The 21,582-nt window shown below is 38.9% G+C and overlaps 1 protein-coding gene across 47 annotated transcripts in view; it reads right to left on the reverse strand.

The window, feature by feature from the left end:
- Sox6 (SRY (sex determining region Y)-box 6) overlaps nt 1–21,582 on the reverse strand; it is a 569,905-nt gene that overhangs the window by 365,611 nt on the left and 182,712 nt on the right. For 3 of the 47 annotated variants that reach the window (XM_030242288.1, XM_006507495.4, XM_030242280.1), the window contains exon 2: nt 9,547–9,985. The exons of 43 other annotated variants lie outside the window; for them this stretch is intronic. The gene's annotated coding sequence lies outside the window, so the exon portion shown is untranslated. Of the gene's footprint in view, nt 1–9,546; nt 9,986–21,582 lie in introns of those variants that run through there. One more of the 47 variants, NM_001277326.1, reaches the window with a different exon arrangement.

Genomic DNA, 21,582 nt, shown 5'->3' on the forward strand with positions numbered 1-21,582 from the left:
AGTTGGTGGTTAAAAACAAAAACAAAAATAAAAACATGGATTCTGAAGATTAATTCCTTTCTCATGTTTACATTGCCAACAGATAAACCCCAGCCTCCAATCTATATCATTAAATCAAGTAAAGATACAGATTGCAAATGCCAAATTGCTCAAAATGACCACAGTAAGTAACACAAAACTTTTTAAAAAGTAAGTTTATAAGTCCGGTCCCCTTATCTAATTATACCATGTGAGGTACTAAACTACACCAAAGTATATTAAACACTTTTTGAGAATTGTATAATAGTGTGTGTGTGCTCTAAGAGAGAAGAAATGGTGAAAAATGAATAGCATGGGAAGGAAGAAGCAAAAAGAACAGAAAAGTGGGATCAGACTGCAGGCTTTTCAATCGAGGGACAATCAATCAGAAGCAACAACTGTAAGAAAAGACAGCACACAATAACAAAGATTTGGGCTGATAACTAAGAGTGAACTTTGTTGGAAAGACCACTTCTTCGAAGACTGCTGAAAGATAAGCCCAGTGTAGTGAAACAGTGGCTGACTCTAAGGAAGCAGCAGTAGGTCCTGGTCACAAGAAGCTTGGGCACTGCATTCTCAGGGCAGGGAAAATGCGGGGGACAGTGACCAGAGAGTTAGGAATCCCTCAACTCTCTGTGAATGGTAATTTAAAAAGGAGAGAGGGGTGTTCAGCTTAGATTCGTCATAAATAGAATATCACCTGCCAAATTTAGAGTCTAACATTCCCTTATTGTGAAGTCCTGCCCATCACTTTGAAGATATTTCATTTGTGTATCTCACTTGATGCTGTAAAAATGCACATTAGTAATGTGAATGATGTTTGAAATTTGCCATGCTGGTACTTATGACACAAACACTTTCTCAAAAGTCTTCACAAATGTAGTTCATAGTGGGGGTGAGGATGGGGGCAGAATGACAGTGTACAGAATGTCATTCCCAGCAATGTGACAGCACATGTGCCATCCACAAGCAGCAGGACACAAAAATACAGTCTCACCACAAAACATTAGTAACGACACCGAACCTCGGCGTCTCTGTATTCAGTAACAGCCTCCAAGGACAAGCCATGATTCTTTCGTTCATACACAAACCAATAGATTATAGAGATGTGTCCAAAGGAGACAGCCTACTCTTCCACTAATGCATTTTTCTCATCCCTTGGGTCTAACTTCCTTCTTTGTGCTACTCTCTCACTCCCAAATAACTTAAGAATCCAACTTACATAACTGTTGTCATCTGTGAACCTCTCTTTCTACTAGGGAATAGTGAGCCCTACAAGTAATTATTTGTCTTTGCACATTTAATCGGTGGATTTCTACCATTTCCAGAAGCACACCCAGTAACTAGCTAATTTTTATCTCAAGAATTTGGGCTATATGGTCTAAATGTGCTTAATTTTGAAAATTTCAAACCCAAATGTACAAAATAATTGTAAATAAATGCATACACATAAACAGAGAGATGACTTAGCAGCTAAAAGCACTTACTCCCAATCCTGACAACCTGGGTTCTATCTCTGGACCCACATAGTGGAAAGAGAAAACTAATAACACCTCCAAGTTTTTCTCTGATTTCTACATGCACACACACACACACACACACACTTTTCAAAAATATGTAACACCCTAGGTACTATAGTATAATTGTGCTTGAAAGAAGGAAGGGCAGTGGGAAGAGGAGAGTGGGGGAGAAGGAAAGAGAAAGAAGAACGAGAGGGTTAAGGAGAGGTAGCAGGAACATGGAAGAGAGGAGGAGAAAAGAAAGGAAAGCAATAATGAAGTAATAAGAAGGGAAAGGAGAGGAAAAAGGAGAGCAAAAAAGGGGAGGGTGGAGAGAAAGAGGAAAAGGGGAAGGGAGGGATGAATGGGAAAAGGAAAGGAAAAAGAAAGGAAAGGAAAGGAAAGGGAAGGGAAGGGAAGGGAAGGGAAGGGAAGGGAAGGGAAGGAAAAAGGAAAGGAAAAAGGAAAGGAAAAAGGAAAGGAAAAAGGAAAGGAAAAAGGAAAGGAAAAAGGAAAGGAAAAAGGAAAGGAAAAAGGAAAGGAAAAAGGAAAGGAAAAAGGAAAGGAAAAAGGAAAGGAAAAAGGAAAGGAAAAAGGAAAGGAAAAAGGAAAGGAAAAAGGAAAGGAAAAAGGAAAGGAAAAAGGAAAGGAAAAAGGAAAGGAAAAAGGAAAGGAAAAAGGAAAGGAAAAAGGAAAGGAAAAAGGAAAGGAAAAAGGAAAGGAAAAAGGAAAGGAAAAAGGAAAGGAAAAAGGAAAGGAAAAAGGAAAGGAAAAAGGAAAGGAAAAAGGAAAGGAAAAAGGAAAGGAAAAAGGAAAGGAAAAAGGAAAGGAAAGGAAAGGAAAGGAAAGGAGAGAGGAGGGAGGGACAGGGAGAGGAGGGGAAGGGAGGGAAGGAGGGCACCTATATTGACTAATGTAAATACCACATCTCTGATCCAATGTTCAACTCAATCAACCCCACCCCAGCATCTATTCCCAAGCCCTCTCACAACATCACACTGGGTCACACTACCTTAAGAAAGCCAGCCCTTCTTCTCTGAACTCTTTATGGGTCTTTCATCCCTCAGTGTCTTAAGGCTGCTATGCACACATCTGAGACGTCCACTTATAAAATGTTGAAACCCCACAAATGTCTATCAAGAACATAGGAAAACTATTCAGATGCTGCCATCCTGAGGAACTCAGCCTGACTTCTCAGTTCATGAGCATCTTCACTTCTGACAGCCGAAACTCTGACTTACACTGTCACCTATTCCCAGGTCTGCAGCTTTCCTTTCCAAACTTTTTCATTCTTAGTGGTTTGTCGGATAAAATTGTGATTATGCATGTCAAACTAATTTTTAAAATTAACTTTATAGCAACGCAATGTATGGTACTTCAAATAACATATGGGATACATTTTTAAAACAGAAAAATTATAATTCAGTATTAATGTTGTTATAATTTTTCACAGCCAGCACTTTGATTTATTTCTCAGCCTCTGCTTAAATCTGTCACAATATGATCCAAATACTTTACATACTTATACCATGGGTATCTAGAGGAAAACAGCTCAGCCATCCAAAAACTAGCTTCCCCTGCAGAGAACCTGGGTTCCGGTCCCAGCACCTACATTGTGGCTCATAACAGCCTATAACTCCAGTCTCAGGGGATCTGACACATTCTCCTGACACCCACAAGCAAGTCATGCACATGACGCACATACATACATGCAAGCAAACATTCATATACATTGAATAAAAATAAATCAATCTTTAAAAGTCATTGTTAAAGACAAATAAGTGTGTATGGCAAACAAAACAAAACAAAACAAAACAAAAAAACCTAATGTGACAGAAAAAAATTATTCAACCTTGAAATCCAAGAAACAGCAAAACAAAATAGTGTTTGGGGTCAATTTTTTTAAAGGGAAGACCTATCTCTATTGCTATTTCACCTATTGTACCTGCCTCTCTTTTTCTCCATACTTCCCTCCACTCCTTATTTTTTGTAATGACTGCTGTTTGTCAATTGTATGTCATTGGATTTAGAAAAGGAGACAAGCATGGTCAGAGATACAGGATGGGTGTAGCATGGTAGCAACATGGACAGTCCCAGGACCTGAGAAGATGGAGGCAGGAAGAGCACAAGTTTAAGACAGCCTATGCCACATTAATTTATATGTGTGTGTGTGTGTGTGTGTGTGTGTGTGTGTGTGTGTGTGTGTGTGTGTGTGTGTATATATATGAGAATGAAAAAGTTAGTGCAACATTGTGACTAATAGGAGATTTTAAGGGTGAAGCTTGAAAAATATATTCTGGAATTTCAAACAATTACTGCTATCATTAGTTTTCATTAAGAAAAAGTCTGTCGATTTATTTGAAAAGGAAAGCTCAAATTTATATGAAAAAGAAACATACTGTAACAAACACTTTTCAAAACCTCTTCAGACTTTGCTAGCTCACACCAATGAACACTCCGGCTCCTCACACATGCAGAACTTACACTCTGGTTTCATCAAAACTTATCTCATAAAACTATGAGAGGGGAACAAGAACTCCAAAAAAGAAGGGAAAGGAGGTCTCAGAATAGATGTGTCACAAAAGCAGAGGGAAGGAATATTTGGGGGAAGGGGACACTGTGGAGGGAGGAAACTTCATAAGCAAGCAACATTTGTCCAGAATATCACAATTATCCTCCTTAACTGTGAAACAATTTAAGACAGAGAAAAGCCTGCCCCAGAAGACATGATCCTAAAATATAAATTGTAGGGTTCTTTATCCTGTCGTTATCTGCTGTATTACACATGGGACTCCACCCGGGTACACCTCACCCCAGCACCATTGTTTGTCTGACAGCTGTAGCAAGGGAGAGAGGATTTCACTCTCCTCACAGCAAGTTTGACATGCGTCTATCTCCTCCATACTTAGAAAATATGAGCACACTCTAAAAGTACAAATGTTTCTTTTCAAAACACATAAATTCCAAACTCATTAGAGAGTGGCACTGGGTTTATGGGGGACAGATAAGAAGCTGGCCAGAGCCCCTCAGTCTTAAACCACTGTTAAGAGTATGAATCTGCAGACACCCAGGCAGTCAGTTTGCTACTCTGTTCGATAATCTAGGCTAGCCTAGAACTCACGCACAAAAGAGACCCTTCACCACATCCTACAAGAAGGAACTAGATTTGAAATATCTAAGAATTCATTTTCATTTAAATTGAAAAGATTACTATCGCAGCTTGTCTTACAAATTTTATACATTTCTACCAAAATTGCAAATCGAAGCAGTTTTTGTTGTTGTTGTTGTTGTTGTTTTGTTTTAAGGGAACCAGAGAAAGAAATTTGGTAACATGACTGGGGTTCATGCAGATACAGGAACATAGCTCAGTGGTTTAGTGGTTTCCCAGCATACTGAAGACCTAAGGTGAGTCTCCAGTATGAAAAACTATGAGTGATGGTAATTCAGCTCAAATAATATGAAATCTATTAATTAAAGTTTGTCAAAGAGTAGGCAGATTAAACAAAATAAATTGAGAAGTAGATCCAAATGCCTCTAAGAACTTTATAATGAATGTAACATAAAAGATGGATTATACATTAGGCATAGTGGCACACCTTTAATTGCAGCTCGTGGAAGGCAGAGGCAGGCAGATCTCTGTGAGTTTGAGGCCAGCCTGGTCTACAAAGTGGGTTCCAGGACAGCCAGGGCTACACAGGAAAACCCTGCAAAAATGGATTGTGCTAGCAATGATGGTACAGACTTTAATACCAGCATCCAGGAGGATCTCTGTGATTTCAAGACTACTCGGCCTACATAGTGAGTCTCAAGCCATCCAGGGCTACATGGAGAGACCTTGTTTCAAACAAAACAAAACAAAACAAAACAAAACAAAACAAAGCAAACAAACAAACAAAAAGATTGTAGGAGTAATCTGGTTGGATCAGCCACCAACCAGTTCTAAATTGGCATGGATTGTATGCTCTATGGTTCAGATACTGAGAAGTCTGAAGTGGGCACATCTGCTGAGCCCAGGGACTCCAGGCCATCTAGGAATATAGTGAGACCCTTCCTCCAAAAGAAAAAAACAAAAGCAATGCCATCTTCACCATCTAAGATATTTAACATACAAGTAAATATTTCTTACAAAAAAGAATCAATAGCTCATGTTCGTTGGACTAACATATTTCTTTGTGTTCAGCTATCCAAAATATTTACATATATGTATATATGTACTTATTCAGCTGATTCTTGAAATATCTAATGACATACACACATGAGCAGGACATGTATTTTTTTTTAAATAAAGACATCCAGACAGTCCAAAAAAATGAAAAAGTACTCATTTAACTACTACTCAGACAAATGTAAATTATCCTAAAACTGAGCTGTCATTTTCTACATGTTTTACTGGCCTTGGTTAAAACAGTGACAGTGTGTTGGTAGAGATATGATGAAGTGGTTTCACACACTAGGCTTAAAAGTGAGCTGACTGAGCTTCTCTGGAGGGCATTTTGCAAATATATGTCTAACTTCCTTAAAGAGGATCAGCCAGCAATGCATTTCTGAGAATTTAAACTGAAGAAATAATTGCAGGTGTGTGCAGCAATTGAGCTGTGGTAGGGCTTAACAAGATGTTGCTAATAACAACAGAAAATTAGAAATAACCTTAACTAAAGCTATCAGCAAACATGTGCAATGCACACAATAGGACAGCATGAGATATTGAAAAACAATCAAGTAGGGCTAGAGAGAAGGCTCAGCGGGTGATGCACTTGCCACTGAGCATGAGAACCTGAGCGCAATTCCCCAGATCCACAAGGCAAAGGGAGAGAATGAACTCCTTCAGGTTGTCCTCTGACCTTGACATATTCACACACACACACACACACACACACACACACACACACACACACACACATATAAAATGAGGCTTTTCTCAAATTATAATTTTATTTTACTAGAAGAAAAACTATTATCATGCTAGTGACCATGTAGCATCATGGAAATAATAGCTTGTTAAGTAAAACAAGAAAATGAAACATTTCGTACTACTTGATCCTATTGTTATTTTTAAAGTAAATATATAGAGTATAGATAAATGTAAATGATTGATAGGTGATCAATAACAGAAGATAGACAGATGGGCTTGATAGGTAGACAGATAAGACAGGTAGGAAATTTTACAAATCAAAACACGTATATGCCTGAAGATGGTTATAATGGGACCAAGGAAGCAGGTTGTTTGCCTTGACTTTTTATACCTGCTCTGAACTTCTCATGTTACCTTTATACAGATTATGCACTCATTTAGAAAAGAAGACATTTGTGAGGAAGAGCATTTTAGTAATGTGTGGGGAAATGCTAATGAGGTGCTAATGTTCAAAAAGTAACTCACACCTAGTGGCAATATGTGCTGTTATCAAAGTTCTATTCCTTGGACATGGTAGTGGACTTGTGGATACATTTTTATTCACAAAAAAATAAATTAGAAAGTAATGTAACTACAAAGAATCATGACTTGGCTGATTATGAAATGGTGTCAATGCAGTCACCTCGCCTAAGGATGAAGTTATATGAATTTTTTAATGTAAATTTTGCAAAGGGAGCTGGGTGGTGGTAGTGCGCACACCTTTAATCCCAGCACTCAGGAGGCAGAGGTAGGCAGATCTCTGAGTTCCAGGACACTCAGGGCTACACGAGGAAACTCTATCTTAAGAAAGAAAGAAAGAAAGAAAGAAAGAAAGAAAGAAAGAAAGAAAGAAAGAAAGAAAGAAAGAAAGAAAGAAAGAGAGGGAAGGAAAGAAAAGAAAAGAAAAGAAAAGAAAAGAAAAGAAAAGATAAATTGTCTTGACCAAGGCAACTTATAAAAAAATTATTAAAACAAATTGCAAGGGGAAGAAATAAAGCATGATAGCCATTAAAAATCTCTGAGAGGTTAACTTTAGATTTCAAAATTATTTTCATTTTTACCATATTTTATAATTCTTTCACAGTAACTGCATAGAACAATGTTTATTTTTAAAATTGAAGAAATTTACAAAATATCAATATTCAATAATATTTTATTTTCTTATATAAATATGAATACATAAGTATAAAATCTCCTAAAATATATTCTACTAAACACTGCACTATTTCTCAATATCACCCTAAGAGTTCCCTCATTTTTAGTTTCCTTTTTATATTTTCTGATTTTCCCTAATAATCATGGAACATTTTTAAAGTGGAAAATAATCCATGAGAAAGACTGTATTTTATCCTTTTCTTCAAATCTATTCCACCAACTAACTTTTAAAAGCCCATAATTATACTTTCTAACAAAAATTAAATAATACACTGACTGATACCACAAAATGACAGTTCTAAGCAAAGCAAAGTTCAGGAATGTATCGGTGTGTTCTGTTGGGGAAGGAGATCCACAGTAACAGAGTACACACAGTGAAGCACGTTAGTTTATATGGTAACAGAAAACACAGAGAAGGATTATTTCAAAAACCTTCACGTAAGGTGCAGCGTACATGCTCATATGGAGCCTCCAGCTACATCAAGCTGTAAGAAGGTGAGGCCAGCCACGGTCGCCCATGTCAACTGCCTGCAGCAAGGCAGAGGGATGAGTAAGACTACTGTGAGATGGCGCAATAGGTGACAGACTGTGCTGGCAAGAGGTCACTGTACATGGGACAAAAAGCAAACCTCAGCCAGGGCCAGTTGTTTGGCAGGAGGCCTTGCTTTTCAAAGTCCTGGCCTGACCCCTAAGCATGCCGCCCTGAACACCAGGTAGGTCCTCTGGGTCTCAGAGCCTTGACATGAAGCAGAAAACAACACATCAAATGGTTGAGCTTTTAAATTAATGCCCAAATTTGTATATAGCAAGGAGACTTTAGGCCCTGGCATGACTTTGAAAGTAGTGTTAATTTAATCAACCAGACATGAAGATGTTAACGTTGGCAAAAACCACTAAAGACTTTTCAAAAGAAATAAAAAGGTGAAGAGGACTTCTACCCTTGGACATGGGAATTTCTCTACAGAGAGTGAAAGTTCAGCACTGGCAACTTTCTCCTACTTCAGAAAGCCTGGTCCCAGGTTCTGTCTTCTGGCTGCCAGCCCCAAGTAGGCTAATCACCCTGGAGCACTTCTCCACATGGAGAAACTGATAGAGCATCAACAAATTCTTTATCAACATCAACACTTTGTAAGACTGACGAAATTAAAAGTGTTGTAATCTATAAATGGCCAAGCCAGTTTTGCTAAAACTCTACCCCAGCTGAGCACTATGCTTCAAATTAGGTCCAAAAAGTGTCTTCGTTACCTCTGCCTCATTTTTTCAATCATATATTTTTCTCCCATTTCTAGAAAGTCTGATTGCCCTTATAATGTCCACATTATATTCATAAATACTCTTTGTGGAAATATGCATCATGCCACCAGTTTCATTTTCTAACTGTGGAAGAAAACATTGAAAACCTTCATTTTTCAGTTTAATTTTCCACCGCTCTGTATCAAATATCACTGACTTCTATCCTCTCAAAATTTCACTTCTCTCCATCCCTCCCCAGTCCAAACATATGCCCACACAGATGCAGGCACAGGAACACCCACGGTTATATACACACTGAGACAAACTCCTAAAAATAAATGTTTTAATGCCACCCAAAGGTGACAGCAAGATTGAACAATTCTTCATGGTGGGGTGGGGGTTGGGGTTAAGGGGAGGTTGGTGGGAGTAATAAAACAGCTCTATACATGTTCATCAGAATCTGGTAACTTTTGCTCTAAGTCAATGCCATTAGTCAAAAATGATAAATCACTATTATAATAAGCCAACTCTCAAAATTATTTGGTATAACAGAGAAGCAACAGACCGAAACAGCAAAAGTCTTTGTCTATCAAATCATTGGATTTTTACTCAGCTAATTGCAGGTGCTGCTCCTCTTGGAGCCATCATGGAAATATGCAGACAGCATCTCTGTCAAACAGTCACATCACCACTAACAGCAGCATCCCCGGCACCTGTACATACAACACAGTCTATAGTTGACTCCAGTACCTCTCTTTCAGGAATGAACTTCTTTCCTTCTTCCTCTGATGGCCACAGTGTCCTCATTGGAAGCCTCAGTTGCAATTGGAAGCCTCATTATTTCTATTTGAAATGACTGTCTGCCTCCACACCCTTCCACGAAGAAAACATAGCTTTTATCTTTGTTTTGCACATTCACACCACAGAGGAGGGAGTAGTTCAGTACTATTTGCCACTTTCTTCCAATAGTAGAGTAGCAGATGAACAAGGAATGATGGTTCAACACTTAAGTCAGCTGCTGAACAAGACTATACTCATCCAATTTGTCCAATGGAAGGTCACACTTTGAAACGTACAGGAGATGCTCACATCATGTAGGATATTATCCCAAGGTGAAGACATGCTGTTTCCGACCCTTCACCTGGAGCTTGGGTCCACTCTAAACAAAATCTTGTAGCTTTAGATTGTTCTGTGTTTAGGTCCAAGAAATAGACCGAAAAAACAAAAAATTCACAGTAAGGTCACTCTCAACTTAAGAGTAGATTTTAAGGAAAAGAAAAACAGAAATAAGAAATGGTGTTCATTATTTGTTAGATTAAAAATGAAATATATTGATTAATGAAGGCTTCAGCATTTTAGAGACTGTTCATAATTTTCACAAACATTGAGTTTTTTAAAAATGGTTTAAAGTTTAAATTAGAATCTTTTCCTTTTTTGTTTTTTGGGTTTTTTGGGGTTTTTTTGTTTGTTTTTTTTTTTTGTTTTTTTGTTTTTTTTTGTTTGTTTGTTTGTTTGTTTTGAGACAGGGTTTCTCTGTGTAGCCCCTCGCTGTCCTGGAACTCACTCCATAGACAAGGCCAGCCTCGAACTCAGAGATCCATCTGCCTCTGCCAGGATTAAAGGCGTGTGCCACCACTGCCCAGCTGTTTTTTGTGTGTGTGTATCAAATTAGAATCTTAATAGCTAATATTTGTAACTCATATTATACAAGTTTTATGCTAATTATTTTGCATACATTAACTTCTTTGGTTCTAAAAACAAACCATGTAGTAGTAAGTCCTAGGAGCCGGTTTATCGCCACTACCCCTAATATTCATCCATAAGAGAAGTCAGATACATGCATGAACTTGCCTGAGTATACACCCACTGTGGGCTAGGATTTGAACCTGGAAAGAGGAACTTCAGAGACTGCTCTCTGAGATCCTGTCTCATTTAGATGCATATAAAGAGGCTCACACCTGCTTCCCTGAGATGGCTAGTACCATGCTACTAGAGACCGTCTGCTTCTTCACAAATCATCAATCATATGCCTGATATGAGAAACACAACAAAGGTGTGCTTGGGATTCTGGGATCCGCAAGTCCTAAAAAGTTTCACGCTGCATATAGGAGGAGGGTACTCCTTCATGGCCAAGGTTCTGAAAGTCCTTTCAGGATCTGTTTGTCCTGAATGCCAAGCTGCTGACACCCCTTCACACTGTACCAGAGTAACACTGTGCTGATGGTGAGAATCAGAATGGATGCAGATCCCAAAGAACTATCTCACGGTCATATGGTTAGAGCTTATTTCTCTCCTTAAAGGAGAGTCCTCTCGGTTCACAATCTACTTACTCTACTTAAATGTCACTGTATTCTTTCTATTTTCTTGAGAACCACATCTGGGTTCAAATTCTGCTTCTAACATTTATCATAACACAGTCCTGTTATGTTCACAGAAGTACAACTTCTCTGAACCTATGAATTTTCATGTATACAATGTAGAAATGGTACACCATGCTGGACTATTGCAGGAACAAACCCAATGGGCTCAGCACAATGTCTGGCATATGCTGAGTTCTTAGTTCTAGTTCTTTGCTACTTGAAAAAAAAAAGAATAACTTTAAGAATTGAAAAGCAGGGCTGCAGAGATGGCTCGGGAATTAAGAGCACTTGTTTTTCCAGAAGATTCCTAGCATCCATTCTACGTGGCTCACCACTTATCTACAGCTTCAGGGGTAGGGTCTCTGATGCTTCTGGCCTCTGCAGGCACTGCACTCTCATACATATATCCACATGAACTCATACACGCATAATTAAGAAAAATAAAAATAAATGGTTTAAGTATTGAAAAATAAATGATGGAATTCCTGTACAAACACCTATGTCAGTGTTTGGCAATGGAAGAAGCCCGCTTAATGATATTTTCCCTATTTTTATCTAATTTGGCAGTTCATGGTCAAAAGTAAGTAGAAGCTTGGAGTATAGGAGAACTGATCTTGTTAAAGGCCAAAATAACAATCAAAGAGAAATAACAACTTTGAGTCTGGAAACAAAGGTAAATACAGGAAACTCAAATACAGATACAAACGTTTGGAAAGCACAGCAGTTTTGGTACAGAGGCAAGAAGTAAAGAGACAAGCAGACCCTCAGCTCAGGGGACAGTTCAGGACTGGATGGTCATGGTGACCACTCTGAGCCATTATGATAAGCTAGCAAGAAATGGAACTGAAAAACCAGAAAATAAAACTGATATGACATCAGCTGCACACAAATCACACCGAACAGTCACAGGGCTGCTTCCTTTTCAGTGTTATGCACTGTTATTATTGTGTGTGCAACTGTACGCTCCACAGACGCACCACAGTGTTCACAGTGTTTCAGGAGTTGGTACACTCCTCCTTCCACTGGAAGCTCTAGGATTCGAACTCGAGTGCTCAGGCTTGGGGAGCTCTTACATGCTGAGCCACCCAAGCCAGCCAGGAGCCAATTTAATACTGGAGTTGCAGATCATTGTAATTATCTCTGTTAACTGTCTGTATTTACAAACTCGTTGTAGTTACTGCTTAGGAAATCAGCATGCTTAGTTACACAGTGAAGCATAGGGCTGATTCTTAAAGAGTCCTAGAAGCTCAAGGAGCATGTGCGTGAATGACAGAGCAATTACTCTCTGCCTGTTAGTCTTCTCTCACATAACCTGCACTGTGCCTAGAAGAACAAAGGTTAATCAAAGTGTGAGTGACATTTAAAAATGAGAAGAAAAGAAGAAAAGAAAGAAAAATGTTATCCAACAAATTGTTATCCAACAAATTCACTTGAAAAGAGTGCCAAAAAAAAAATCAGTCAAAATCAGTATGGAGCCTAGATTATGGCACATGTGTGAGTGCCTCTGTCTGAGAGTTTAAAAAAAAGAGTTTAAACAACCCTAGGGAAAGAACAAAACATATGAATAAAGTGGGAAAGCTGAGGCTTCATCATCACAAACGGAACGCCTTTAATCCCAGCACTTGGGAGGCAGAGGCAGGCGGATTTCTGAGTTCGAGGCCAGCCTGGTCTGCAAAGTGAGTACCAGGACAGCCAGGGCTATCCAAAAAAAGAAAAGAAAAGAAAAGAAGAGAAGAGAAGAGAAGAGAAGAGAAGAGAAGAGAAGAGAAGAGAAGAGAAGAGAAGAGAAGAGAAGAGAAGAGAAGAGAAGAGAAGAGAAAAGAAAAGAGAAAAAAGAAAAAAGAAAATTACCCTGCTTTTGCAGATTTTGGTACAGCCATCCATCTCTGATGTTGTACTGGAGACAGAGAAAGGAGAAGATCAGAAACTGAACTGCACTATCAGAAGGGAAGCCATGGCAACAGTGCCCATTTCTGACCCACAGCAGCTAGGTCTTGGAATTGTCCAACCAGCAGAGATTGCACAGACACACATAGCAGACACCAGAGGATGGTTCCATTCAAAAAGTGTGAATCTTCCTAAAGTGCAAGTCACTTCCACTTCTTCATTATCCAGAGATATATGAATGAATAGAGAAAGAAAAGCATGAATACAGGATAAATGAATAAGAATGAAAAGGTAAATAAAAACAACGTGTGGGACACTGTGAAACCTCAATGATTTTAAATACTGACACATCACCAACATTGCTTTAAACTGTGGTATAGAGTAGAGATGGACTGAACTTAGAATCTGTGTATTCCACTCCAATTACTGTTCAATTCACTCGTTTATGCTTTCCCCAGATATGCGGCTCTCTAGCCAACTCAGCTAATATGGACAGGTATTCCTTTCTTTTTCTCCTTTACCAGAGCAGAGACTAAAGGTGATGGACACCATCGCTAAACACAGGTCATCTACATTTTATGGTGCAAAGAGGATTAAGCCCAATTTATCTATAAGGTATTTTCAGAGGCGCTCCATCCTTGGCCATGTTACCATTTTCAAGTCTTATTACTGTTGATTAAAAGATAAAAAGTTTCTACTAAAAGAATGGTAAAGAAAAATTAATGAAAACAAATATCTTCCCTTTACTATTATGTCTAGGAGGCTGTTTTAATCCATTTTAAATTGGATATACCCAAGTCTTAGAAATGCAAACTCCTGAGATCACAGGAGACCCTGAGACTTTTGAGATCTTAAAGGAAAGAAGGGCATAATAAATAAGTTTCTGGTTCTGATTCATTTTTTTCCTTGTTTGAATTAATTAATGCTGAGGAAATCCCAGGCAACTGCTATTTCATTTGTGACTGAATTGAGTCCAAAGGAAAAAAATATGTAAAACATTATTTAATTAAATTTTTGCAGTTTTTCTCTCTCGACTTCCTCTCCCACCAGCTAATGCACATTGGAACCCAGAGGAGAGTTTCATGTCAGCAGCGTGTGTGTCGCCTTGGGCGGCTTTCCTGTGTTCAGAGCTCTGTGGTGTCTGGAGTCACATTGTTCTTCAGCTCAAACCCTTGAGTGTGATTCTCATGCTCCTGGCCTCACTTCAAAGTCATCTCCAGCAGAATTCAAAACTCATCGGAAGATTGCATGTATTCGTATGCATAAGGATCTGGGAGGGATATGCTTTTCTTACTTACAATTATTTTTATTTATTTATTTGGTTCTTACATGTATATGGATTTGCCTTTACTTTTGGAAGTAGCATAATAATAAGAATTAGAGAAATCTTTAAGTCTATTAAAAATACAAAATTAAAGTTTTCTTTCCTGATTCCAAGTTGAGAACTCTTGTGGGTGGGTTGGAAGAGGTGAGGGGGGACATTATTTTAATGCCTGTATTGTGATCCCAAAACAATACCTAAGTATGTTAACCTCCTGCCTTAAGAGATTCGTTATCTCTCCATCATCTACTATACAAGGTCCTCTTAGTAAATCTACATCCTATGTCGTGTGACCTGATTGGGTGCTACCTTACTGGTCTCACTTCCTGGCACCTGTGCTCATATTAAACAATGTCTCTGTATCTTACATCATCACCGCTCAGTAGTTTCAAATGTTGGTGCATCTTGAAATAAGATAAAGACCTTTAAAAATATCGATACCTATATCTCATTTCCAAAAATTGATTTGCTTGGTTAATGGGTAGCCTAAGCATGGGGCTACTGTTTTTAAAAATTGCAAGTATCTAGAGTTGTGGTACAGAGGCACCGCTTGCCTGCCATGTGTGAGGCCCTGGGTTTAATCTTTAACACCACAAAAAGAAAGCAAAATTGCTAGATTTCTTCACAGTCAAGACTGAGAATCAGGCTAGATGATTGCTACCCAGGTCTTCTCACAATTGCTTTCCTCCTTGTGTTCTCAGGAAAGATCTCTTATTGAACCTGGAGTTTATCAATTCAGATTTGCTGACCAGCAATCAAGATTAAGCATCCCTCCAAGGGAGGGATAATACAAAAGGCCTTTTAAAAATCCATGTGGAAACCCACTACTCTAGAAGCTCCCTGAACTATGAACATATAAAAAGGAATTTAAATGAAGTCTATGTGCAATGGTGGAGACAATACTCCAACTAGACATACATTATAGGCTACTAAGTAAAACTTCAAAATAATAGGTTACATCTTGATGGCAAGGCCCTATTTCTGAAGACACCACTTACCATGGCATCAAACATTAAGAAATTTAGCTGGTGCTCAATTATTTTCACCCCTACTAACTAATGCTCATAGTGCTGGAAGGCTCTACACACACAACCAGAGGAGAAAATTAACCAGTCTCAACAACTACAAACCTTGTGACATACAGCAGCTACCTGCCTACAGTATAGACTGGTGCAACAGTGGCACAAATTTTATGTGAGTAACCAGCCACTTTTTGCTTGGATATAAGGCCTATAATAAGAGATGGGACCCACACCTAACACTATTTATGAGGCCAAAAACCTACGACTACAGAGATCCCTAGACAAAAACGTACCCTATTGTTCGAAATGAACATAGCAATAAAACAATTCCCAATGACATATGCAACCCTCAACGAAGAAGCTGCTTCTTACAATTGATGGTAATTAACATACAAATACACAACTGGACAATATACAGACAGAGATCTTGGAGTATTCATCTGTAATGAAATGTCTATATCAAATCCTTCCCCCTAAAGATGACCAACACAAATGAACTCCGTGTGTGTGTGTTTGTGTGTGTGTGTGTGTGTGTGTATGTGTGTGTGAATACACGCACAGCCCCCCCCCCATACCTATCTCCGCTGGGGTTTCAAATGTACTCACTCTGCCTGGCATTTACATGGGTACCTGCTATCTGAACTCTGGTTTTCATGGTTTCATAGCAAGCTCTTTACCCACAGCTTCTAAGCAAATTTCTGCAGGCTCAAGTAGTCTTTCCTTACTACCAGCCACCCTCTATATAAAGACATCTTATTTTTCTCAATGAGAAATTAAATGGTACCTTGTTTTATTCACTTCTCAGAGCCCTTACACCTTACATTCCTACCATGTCTTTTCTATTGTCTGTTCAATTAAATAAGAGTGAGTCTTTAACTCTACCACAATTGTCATGTACCCTGTAAAAACCTTCCCTGACTACCCTATATAAGTCAATTACTCTCATCACTGATTTAATCAGTCTTCTATTACATTGCTCTACATTCATAAGTTTATGTGTCTGTCTTGCCCACACATGTGTGCGATTCTTATAAACTGAAGTCATCTAGATCCTGGAGTCTAGGGGCAGGGGACATAGCTCAGGGGTTGACTATAAACATATGTGTTTAAAGACTTGGGTTCCATCCTCAGAATGAGAGCTAGAGACAGAGACAAACAAATAGAAAGTGGTGATCATCTCCTTGATGCCTAGGATAGAGAGCCACAACCTGATGTGTGGTCAGTGAGTGAATGGATGGTTTCAAGAGGGAACAAGGCCCTGAGTCATTACCTTAACTTTTAGACCAAGGGTCAGACATTCAATAAGGCATGCAAACAACATCTGTAGGAAAATAAAAGTGAGACAGTGGGCAATTGCATACCCATATTCTTTCAATGCAAATTACTAAAGGAAAGATGGGTGGTAGGGAAAGATGATGTTCCCTGAGTATACAAGTCCAAGGTACCCTTATCTATACTTAGGATTATCTTGATCCTTTCCAATCTAAATCTTCTATGCCTTACTTGCATAGTTTAAAGATAACTTATACTTTACCATTTCCCAACTTTTAAATATCTAAAATTTTATTTGAGGATCTTTAAGCTGGATAGCTCAAGTGTAGCAATGGTATATGCATAGCATAAATTATTGTGTAGAAGAATAAGAGGCAAAGCTTTGTAAACAAACACAATACTCTGAGCCATAATTTTTAAATGAAATAAAAATGTGAAAAGAATAAACCAATACCTGTAAAAGAGAGGACTGTTATCTTCCCACAAATAAAACTGTGTGTTTCTAAATAAAAGTACATATCTCTATATGGTTATATAGAAAAAATCTGGAGGAAAAGCACAAATTGAAAATAGCAGTTACAGCAGGGCGTGGTGGTGCATGTCTTTAATCCCAGCACTTGGAAGGCAGAGGCAGGCAGATTTCTGAGTTCGAGGCCAGCCTGGTCTACAAAGTGAGTTCCAGGACAGCCAGGGCTACACAGAGAAACCCTGTCCAAAAAAAAAAAAATTAAATAGCAGTTACGAGAAAGTAGTTACTCTTGGAAGGAAAAAAAGAAAGATTATACTGAAGAGAGACATTAAAGACATTTTTCTTTTTTTGAATAATTATTTATTTGAGAAGTCTGATGATTTGGGGGGAAATGTTGTATCTAGTCTATGATAGTACTCACTGGGCTATGAATAGCCTCTTTATGAAGGGAAGCTGAAATAACAGAATAATATAAGGTACTTCAAATGGGATCCTTAGACTTAACACACAACTAGAGGAGTCTGTTTTGAATCTCCCTGGCTCCCCCAGACTAAACCGCACTCTTGGTTGTTTTCAGGCCAGTGCTGAGGCCTAAGCTCCCTGAGCTTCTGGCCTGGCTTTTCATTGCACACCCCTGAGCTGCATCCCAGTCCTGAGACCCATGCTCTCCTGTTCCCCCTTTTCATAGCACACTTCTCAAGCCCACTCTTTTGTGTTTTGGTGGTATCTAAAATCCTCACTTGGGCTACTGGCAGATATCACCTGCCTAACTATATGTAAAAATACATACCATGTTTTTTATTCATAAATTGAACAACCCAAAAGGCAAACTTAGACATCATGAAGTTCACATAATAGAATACATAAATGTAAGTCTCTTGGGTCAAGTCTTTTCCCTTTGGAGCTAAGAGACTCACAAAAGATCGCTGTGTTAAGGATCAATCCTGAACTCATTTGCTATAGCTCAGTATTTTAGTCATTCTACTCTTGGTAGCCAGGTCTTCACTACCACAGCAAGGAAGTCTACTGTATTTCAGCAACTATAGCTTGCAAACTTCCTTCTGCATGCTGTGGCCATGGCTCACTTGGACTTGTGTACTGGTACACCTTGGTATGCACTACTGCTCATCCTTGCTTCTCATCCTTAGCCACATCCTTGCTAAGTATTGTATATTCTTATTTTCTCTCTGTGTGGGTAGGAACTGAACCTGGACTTCATGTATGTTAGGTATATATGCTAGCCAAGTGTTCTATCACTGAGCTATATCCACAGCCCTCTTTTCTACTTTTATTTTGCATCAGTCTCACTAGGTTCACCTAAGCTGGCCTTGAACTCATTCAGTAACCCAAAAAGGCCTGAACATGGGATCTTGCTGCAGGCTCTAGAGTAGATGGGTCTGTACCATCCACTCTTACATTCTCTTAGATCCTGTTTTTGAGGGGTAGCATGCATGGCTCTCTTCACCTCAAGAAACTTCTACCACCAAACCCAAACAAGCATGAGCAGACACACTTATCGTCGGCCTTTGTCCAGCTGAAACACAGAAGTCTGGCCTTCTTAATGCACAACAGCTTTTCAGGTAATCATTACAAATAGTTCCTGGAATTTGTCTGGAAAAAAACCCATTTGCTACTTGTCACTTGTCTGCCCGTGTGTGTATATGTGACATAAACACATATACTCTTCATGTCCTCTTTAAAGTCATCCAAATGAGTACCTGCCACTGAACACTTAGGTGTGCACCTGAGAGCCTATGACATCACAAGGTTTCACGGCTTCATTCTTTTCCAGTAACATTTGTGCCTTATTTTGGAGCTCTAAGATATTAGGCAGGGACCTGGCCATTAAAGTTCATTCAGTAATCCTTCACATAAAGGAAGCTCAGTAATCTTCATTGATTACAAGCATCAAGACAATTTGGTTCCACTTGTTGGAAATTGCTAACCATTTAGCATTTCTAGGAAATGTGAAAAGAAAAAGAAATTTTCAAGTCAAGACAATGTATAGAAGACATCTACCAAAGCCACTAAACACATCCTTTGACCTAAGCCTTCAGGGAGGCTTAGCGGTAAGTGAATATTCTTTTTGCATAGGCAGCTGTGCCTAGGAATTTCTTTAAAATAAGTTTAGTCTTGGATCCTGTTTGAGCTCTTGTGAAACAATAACAGCAAAAGCCTTCCTGTCATTATGTCACAAGGTTCCCACAAGAATTGTATAAAATGGGCTAGTAAAAATGGCTGTATAGATAAAGGTGCTTGCTGCCAATCTGACACCCCAAGGAAAAAAGATCTCAGGGAACCAGACAATGGCAGGCAAAACCCAACACCATCTTCTGACCGCCAAGTATTTGCTATGGCATAAGCACAAACAAAATAAGCAAATAAACAATAATAAGGGGAAGATCTTAGCAGAGTTTCAGGAAACAAAACCATAATCAGAATATATTGTATTTAAAAGTCTGTTTAAAGAAAAGAACAATAGAGAGAAAATAATAAGTAAATATCAAATCGAATAAAAATTTTAATTTTATAAGATGATACATAAAACCTTACTTAAAAACATGACTTAAGTCTCCTTACCATCTTTATTTTACCTTTCTATTATCACCATCACAATTATATTTGAGCACAATCTCAAAGCCTTGGACGTTAATTATAAATGTCAGCAAAGTTTTATGCAGAATACAACATAATTATGTCCTGACATTTGATAAGTCTTACCTTCCTGATTTCATTTTCTTTATTCTTTAAAAAAGAGAAAAAGTTACCTACAATTCTCCTGAAAACCAAAGCTGTATAATGTACCATGACAACTCTCCCCTTGAGACTTTTTTTATTTCCTCAGTTGAGTCTTAAGTTCTCCCAGATTTCAGAAGACTCTTAGAGCACTTCTACATAGGATTATAGTCGCTGAGTTACCCTATAGCATACAATGTGGGAGCTAAGTTCCTTTGTCTATACCACCTCCTCAGTTCATTCTTTGCTGACACCAAACTGCAAAATTCTACACAGTGTGTCCAAACAGAGCAACAGACCACTGGCTTCACCATCAGAGACTTGTCATCCTTCATACCCAGTTCCTTTTTCTTCTTTCTCTTTCTCCTCCCAGATAATAACAGGTACTTACAGAATGCCTATGATATGCCAGACTACATATACTACATGTGAGGGGAAAAAAATCCAACAACAAAGTAGGCTATTTCAAAGTAAAGAAGAAAGGAAGAAAGGAAGAAAGGAAGAAAGGAAGAAAGGAAGGAAGAAAGAAAGAAAGAAAGAAAGAAAGAAAGAAAGAAAGAAAGAAAGAAAGAAAGAAAGAAGAAAGAGGGAGGGAGGGAGGGAGGAAGGAAGGAAGGAAGGAAGGAAGGAAGGAAGGAAGGAAGGAAGGAAGGAAGGAAGGAAGGAAGGAAGGGTGCAGTTCAGGGGAGAAGACAGCCTTCTGTAAAGACCTCAGGACAGGAAATAAGTGAGAGTGAAGTGGAAACTTAAGGGTTCTTTGGAAAGTCAGTTGGGTAGAGTTTTGCTGGGCAAAACACATGAAAGAATGTTTAGCTAAAGTTTACACAGGTAAAAGGCTAAGGCAGACTTGTGAAGGAATGTTTTACTGAAGCAGACACAGGAGAAGCATATATTGGTCTGCCTTCCACTGTGTAGTTGAGCTACATTTGTTGTAGAGACACCACAAAGAAAAACAACCGAAAACCTGGTGGTATGCTGCGGCTTCTTGCTGCTTCCTCGGACTAGGGCTGATTGACAGAGTGATAGCAGTTGAAACAGACATAAATGCTGAGAATATGTGATGTTTGGAGGGTATAAATAAGAGTGCACAGACAGTGACAGAGGCTGAGCAAGGCTTACATATAGAGCTAGCTGCAAAACTTGTTGGTATCTCGATTCGCTCAGAGAGGCACAGCTGAGAACTTTTCCTGGTGTCCCTCTGGGTCCCTCCTGTTGACTTGACCCAAGGCCTGGCTGATGTGTTATCTTGACTCTACCAAACTAGACTACTGGTGTATCCATGAAGTATTAGCGGGTGGATTGAGCTGCTGCTGCTGCTGCTGAACTATAAACTGAACTGCTGATTTCCAGACAATACAGACAGGAGTTGCTCCAAAAACCTTTCTAAACAGGTCCACTGTCCTCCCCACCAATCCCCACCCCGACCCCGCTATCCTTTCTTTTTCACTGCCTCTGGTGGGTGGTGTTTTCAAAAATTGAAATTACATTGGTGGCTACAAGAAGTAACTGGAAACTGGTACAGGAGCTGGATCAGAAAGGCTGAGAACAAAGCTAGAGCTGCAGCCAAGGCAGAGTCAGGTTCTGGGCAGGAGGCCCTTGATGCTTGGTTGTTGTTGCTTGTTTTGTTTTGTTTATTTGAATGAGAATATTGTGGGAAGTCAAGGATCCAAAGAGCGATAAGTGGGGATCTCACTACTACACAATGAATATGATATATGA

Source organism: Mus musculus, chromosome 7 (assembly GCF_000001635.26).
Source record: "Mus musculus strain C57BL/6J chromosome 7, GRCm38.p6 C57BL/6J".
Lineage (NCBI taxonomy): Eukaryota > Metazoa > Chordata > Mammalia > Rodentia > Muridae > Mus > Mus musculus.